A 6,867-nucleotide genomic window follows, 5' to 3' on the forward strand; every position below is an offset into this window, starting at 1 on the left:
TTAAATTTGATTAAAATTTGAAATAAAAATAAAAAATAAAAAAATTTACCTGCCTAGAAATTAAAAGAAATAAAAATTATAAAAGAAGAAAACATGTTCATTTATTAAAGTTTTAAATTTTTTTAGTGCAAAATTTTTAATTTTTAAATAATTTAATTAAATTTAAATTAAGTTAAAGAAGATATTAAATATAAATAAATATATAATAAGATTTTTATATTTTTAAAGTAATAATGTGGCATTTTATTATTAATGTCTAAAAATTATATATTTTATAAGTATCCTCATATAATTCATTCCCATAATATAAATAGATATATATATTTTTATATATATAATGGCCATCAAGCCTAATACGAAATTAAAAGGACCAAGACTCAAACACATAAACGGGCCCACCAATGAATTAAAATATAGTGGTCCAAAATGTTGAATAAAATACTCTTACCCAACCTTGAAATTAAAAGGCCTCAAAACATTTTAAATATGTGACATGAGACTTAATAAAAATTAAAATCAAAAGGCCCAACATATCCATTCTTATACTTAAGATTTTGGAAGATAAATAAATTAATTGTATCAAGATATACATACAGTTGCAAATTAGTTAAACCTAATATTTTAGTATGTGATTAAGGGTACTTTGGTTGGTGTGTTTGTTTATTTGTGGCTAATGTAAAAATAGCGATGACAGTGAAATTAGATATTATAGTGATAGTATAACGTGAGATAAAAAAAAAAGCTAAACACATTACACTAGAGAAAAACACCCATCCAAAACGACCCTAAGAACTATTGTCAAAACGCAATTTTCATGGAAGGATTTTTATCTATTTCTGCAAACAAACATATTTTATGTTGTATAAGATTGGTTAAAGGATGTTCTCTTTATCAAGAGCATAATAGTAGCTTTGAAAGTGAGTTAACTCTCTACTTCTAGCAAAGCTACAAGTCCTGATTAAAAAATATTATCTAATATGTTATTTCACTATCTATAGAATTGTAATATATTATCTAAAATATTTTTCTTGGATTAGTGGTGGAAGTTTTTTTATTATGGTACTCCTAATTTTCAAAAGTTGGCTCAGCTTCATCATTCGACCGTGAACAAAATTACAGTGTTTTTAAAAGAATACACACAAAACCAAAAAAATAAATTAGATCATTAAAGGTTAAATGGCCTTGCCTTTGTGCATGATAACTTTTCGTTTGAAGAACAAGTATGTACTAATATATTATTACTTTTTTATTTAAATATATTAAATGAAACATTGAAACTTTACCATATTGTTTTATTTTGTAGAAATTTCAACAACATTTTGGATCCTATCTACTATGAATGTATTGACAAAATCAACACTTGGATCATTGAAGATGAGAGTTCAGTACAACCAGACTTAAACTTTGAAGAGTTAGTACTAAGTGGTTGAAATTGAACAAAATGAAAATGTTAATGGTTAGTAGATGTTTGTATTGAGGCAGTTATGAAAGAAGTTGAACAAATTGTTCAAGTCTCATAACTTACCGTATTTGAAATTAATAATCTTTTAAGACAAAATAGTTGGGCCATGACTTTGTTGATCTTGTGAACATGTGCTGGCCTATCTTTGAAGATCAATCATTTGGAGCGACAAATCATTGCAAATTGGATAAAGCAAAACCGAATGCCCTAGATTAAGGAGATTAGATCAACTAACTTGAAGACTTATCTTGAATATTTTTGAATAATCTTTATACTTTATTAGGATATTATTAATGTTGCTTCAGTTGCTATTTCGATAGGGATTGTGATTGTAATTTATCCTTAGGTTAGTAAAATAAAAAATGTTCATATATCTGAGACTTTCCTAAGTGATGATACCAAAAAAGTTTTTTAGCACTTTGTTCAAAAGGAAGTGCATTTTGATATGCTTTTTTAGACTTTATTAGGAAGTGATCTAAATCTTTTACACAGGTGTGAGGTTGCCACATGGTGAAAGGTAGGACTTAAATCATCACTTGTACAAGGTTGAGTATAGTGGGTTATCTTTTCGGGCAAGGCCCTGTAAACGTAGGTGGGAATCGAATTACTTAACCAGTTGTTTTTAGTTATTATTTTTCTTTTTAAGCTTTTGCTAGATGAGTTAAACTTAAATGTTGATAATAAAGATTTTTTTTTTCATGACGAAGTTTTTGTAGTTCAAGAGGGATTAGATATTTCATCTTTTAATAGTGGTGGTGGATTCAATGACCAAGATGATAATAAAGACAATTGAAATGTTATGAAGGTTATTAAAATGTTTTTAGTCTATTTTTTTTTAAGTTGGACGGTTGGACTTTTGATTATGGTGTTTGTAATTAGTTATTAACTACTTAACTTTGTTAATGTATTTTTAATTAGTTAATTTTGTATTGGAATGTGTTTATGTTTTACTTAACTTTGGTTGGATGAATATTGAAATTTTGATAATATTACTTTTTAAAATTTTAATTAAATTTGAAATATTTAATTGATGCTTTTATGAATATTGTTATTTATTTGTATTTATAATCTTTAAGATTTTTTTATTTTAGATTTTTAAAATTTTTCTAAGACGGTTGAATTTGTAGTCTAACTAGTTAAACCAATCGAACCAAAAACTAATAGTTTGAATGGTTCGACTATCGACTCAAAATTGAGAAAATTGATAAAACAAATGAGTAGAATCATTCCAAAATAGGAATTGAGCAAAACTTAGTGTTTGGTTACTAAGGATGTTCACCTTATACCCACGTCATGAGATTGAGTTGTATGAATTGCATGCTAGTAATATATGCATGTATGACAATGATTTGCTTATAACCTACCTATTTGTTGATACACAATATCAATGAAGTTGAAGAAAGAGAAGGCATCATGACGAGGAAGGCTAGTTCACCTACACTGGGGCTAAGATCCGAAAGATTAGAAATGAAAGGGAGAAGAAAATGGCTTGACCTTTTAAGCTTTGTTAGAAGGAAAGGATATGGTTATCAGGTGGTTCCCTCTTTAGGAAAGTGCACTCATTAAAAATTGATGGCTAACAAAGGACTCAATTGGGTGGTCAAGAGTAGATGGTTTCTTTCATGAGGGGAGGGGGATAGTTAATCATTAAATGACCATTTAGACAGTACAAGGTGAAGGGTTGCTTGCGGGTCTCTTCGGTGAGTTCTCATGATGCCACGTGTCCTCATCAAGGTAGAGGTATAACAATAGTCCCCTCACTTAGTCAATAGGTAGGTCTCTTCGGTGAGTTCTCATGATGCCACGTGTCCTCATCAAGGTAGAGGTATAACAATAGTCCCATCACTTAGTCAATAGGTAGGTTATAAAGTGATTGTGCCTCCAGACTACTTGCAGGTTGCCCCTATAGGTGGTAGTTGTTGCAAATGAAACAAAGGGATGGAGGATGCAATTACTAGCTCGATGATCCAATAATGTACAATGCCTTATGAGAATATTGAAGTTCGTTCTACCTCTTTTAACAATGTGTTGGCAAATCCCAAAAGGGGTATATATAGGAGGTTTTGGTGGGACCCACATTGTGGTTAACATTCATGTCTTGTCTACCTTGGCATATCCCAAAAGGGGTATATATAGAGGTTCTCATAGCCGAGCCGTTCATGTTAATTTTTTTTATATTATTTTTTATATAATACATAAAAAATACTAAAAACATTAAAATAAAATATTTCTCAACATATTGAAAATAAATTTTTTTTAAAAAATATGTATACTCAAAATAACACTAAGATAGATGCAACTTAACAAGCAAATGTCTTTAAAATAATAACATAATTAACAATAAAATGAGTGTTATACAATATCCAAACAATAACAATAAAATAGTAGTAACATAATAGTGAAATGATAGCAAAATAGGGAGAAAACAACAAGAAAATAACATTAAAACAACAAAAAAAATAACATTTTTTCTTTTGTACATTCGGGCCAGGCTCAGCTTGGGTCAAAAATGCCTTACCCAAGGCCTAGCCCATTTTTTAAATGAGCCTTATTTTTTTCCCAAGCTCATTTTTTGGGCCTATATTTTTGCCCAAACCATCCCACTTTTTGAGTTGGCCTTTGGGCCGGGTCAGGTAGCCCGACCCATGAACAGGTCTAGGTATATATAGGGGTTTTTAGTGGGACCGACATTGTGGTGAACATTCATATCTATAATAATTTATCCCTCCTTTCTAGTCGAAGGAAATGTTATAAAGTGACATTACCTGGGACGAAAAGTAATAGTGTATCATGAGTAAGGTCAATGTGATTTAAGGAAAATTTGCTTTTATTTCTTCTTATAAAAATTGTGGTAATGCACAAATATTTTGCCACATCCTAAAAATTACATCTAGTAGATTCGGGTTAGTGGACTGAGTAGCCGATTTGGGTCCAAGAATTGATTTTGTGGAATAAAAATAAAAATATAATAATAGTGGTCTAAAATTAGGTTAAGCAATTTAGAATTAAGTGTCTGGAAAATGATTACTTTAACATGATTTTTTAAAAATAAAATTAGATTTAAAAAGAATTAAGAAAAAGATGTTTTAATTAAAAGATGACTAATTTGTAAAATGTTCAAACTTGAGAGGTGCCCAAAAGCAATTAATCCAAGTTTTAAAAATTGATTTCTTTATGCAACTATAAAACCCATTCACGTTTTATTCCCTCATTCATTTTCTCATTTTAATTTATTCCAAACACCAATCTAAGCATTTCTCTCTCTAAACAAACAGATCATTATGATTTTCTCACCTCCCAAACACTAGATTTTCTCTCAATTTTAAAGAAAACGCTTAAATTCTTCCTTAATTTCCTCATTCTTCTCCAAATGTTTTTGAAGCAATTAAAGCTTCAACTCGTTTTTCCTCTTCAATCAAGGTTAGATTCTGATTCTTGATGATATTTTTATGTATGTTAGTTTTACAACTCAAGATTTGATCACTTGTATTAAGATTTCTATGGATTTAAAGTTTTAAGTTGAAAATAAGATTGAAAATGGTGAAATTCAAATTTCTAAGTTAAATATTTTTTATAAATGATTTTCATCTTATTTTGATATGATTAAAAGGTTTTTAAACTCAATTTAACAGATCATTAACCGATTTTAGAAAATTGATGATTTTCCCTTTTGAATGCTCATATGTGACGATTTTTCCAGAAAATTGAAATTGAGTTTGTAGGTGTTTAAAATATTTTTTTATATATTCTAATATGATATATGAGATGTTTAGAATCATGTTTAAGTAATAGATGCTAATGATTAGTTTACCTTGTTTTTAATTTGTATGCGAAAGGTAATGAGAAGCTCGTTTAAGTTTTCGGCAATCGAGCGAAAGCTAAATCGGTGAGTGATCTGGAGTGTTGCATGTAAGCATGATTCATAGAGTTAATCAGGAGCTTAGGTTAGCCTAAAATCCTATCCTAAGTTCTGAGTGTAAGCCTTCTTACTTGATCTTGTTTTACCTTGCAAATAATGTTTGAATGTTGTGAGATGTGATTTATAATGAGTTTATAGCAAAATGTGATGTATTTATGTCAATATATAACTTATGATTTGTTTGTTTGATGCACACATATGATATTATAGTGTAGGAGGGCTTGGCTTCCGAGACTTGCACCTTTTCAACTTGGCTCTTCTCGGTCGGCAAGTGTGGAGGCTTACTCAATTCAAAGACACTTTATGTTACAAGGTGCTTAGCTCTAAGTATTTCCAAATGGTAACATATTTCGGCCTAAAGAGGTTCACAAGCCCTCGTACACATGGTCGAGTATTTCTAAGGCAGCAAAAGCTTTTGAGAATGGTTTTGTTTGGCTTGTGGGGGATGGCAAAAGTATTGATATTCGGAATGATAATTGGGGGTTCGAGGGACTAAATGGGGATTCCTTTCACCACTCGCTATTTTTCGATAATGAAAGAGTGGTTAAAGACTTATGGAACCACAATCAGTCAGATTAGAATAAGGAAAGAGTTATCGAGCTTTTTGGAAAGATGGTGGGGGACCAGATTTGCAATTTACCCATTTCAGATAACGACATAAGTGACAGAAGGATTTGGATTCATAACCCTCATAAGTTTTATGCTTTTAAATCGGCTTACTCCTAGCTTCTCTTTAAGAAGATTGGCTTCGGTCCACATAGAGCTTATTGGCAAATCATATGGAAGTTGAAGATGCTCCCGAAGATTCGGGTGTTCAGTTGGAGGGTGGGTCATGATATCCTTTCAACATATGATAAAATATTGTTTATTCAGAAAAATTTTGTGAAGAAGTGTCCAAGGTGTGAGGCCAAGGAGGAAACTCTTGTTCATGCACTAAAAGACTACCCCTCGGCTCATGCCATTCTGACTCTCGGGGGCCTTGACAATCAGCTGATTGAGGGGAACTGCTCTCACTGCATTGACTGGCTGGAGGACGTGTTGCGTGTGATGGAATTGAAGGCTGCTCTAGAATAGTTGGAACAACATGAATAATTTTGTCTTTAAAGGTAGAGAAGACGATGCACGTGTGGTGTGGGAAAGGGCTAAGAATCTCAATCAAGATTTTAGAATCCATAACCTAGTTGAGTTGCTAGCAATTCCAACTACCCCTATTTGTATAACTTGGACTAAGCCCCTGAATGACTACGTTAAAATCAATTTTGATGCCTCAGTCTCCAATGGTAATGTGGGCTTTTGTGTTATCGTAAGAGATTCGGACGATTTCGTCCTCAGCGGTAGCAGTCGCTTTAAAGAAAAAAACAATGCATGCAAAATGGGCTGAAATGGAAACATTTGATGAAAGCATAAAGGTGGCTACCAGATTAAAGGCGTCGAATGTAATTTTTGAATCTGACTGTACTAGTCTGGTAAATAAAGGGCTATTTTA

The 6,867-nt window shown here is 31.4% G+C and overlaps 1 long non-coding RNA gene across 1 annotated transcript; it reads left to right on the forward strand.

The window, feature by feature from the left end:
- The first annotated feature begins 4,672 nt into the window (after window positions 1-4,672).
- Window positions 4,673-6,642, forward strand: LOC107897697 (uncharacterized). Its single transcript, XR_001684253.2, has 2 exons — window positions 4,673-4,882; window positions 5,299-6,642. It is a non-coding gene; the product is annotated as an uncharacterized lncRNA (long non-coding RNA).
- Window positions 6,643-6,867: the final 225 nt, after the last annotated feature.

This window comes from Gossypium hirsutum, chromosome A11 (assembly GCF_007990345.1).
Source record: "Gossypium hirsutum isolate 1008001.06 chromosome A11, Gossypium_hirsutum_v2.1, whole genome shotgun sequence".
NCBI classification, from domain to species: domain Eukaryota; kingdom Viridiplantae; phylum Streptophyta; class Magnoliopsida; order Malvales; family Malvaceae; genus Gossypium; species Gossypium hirsutum.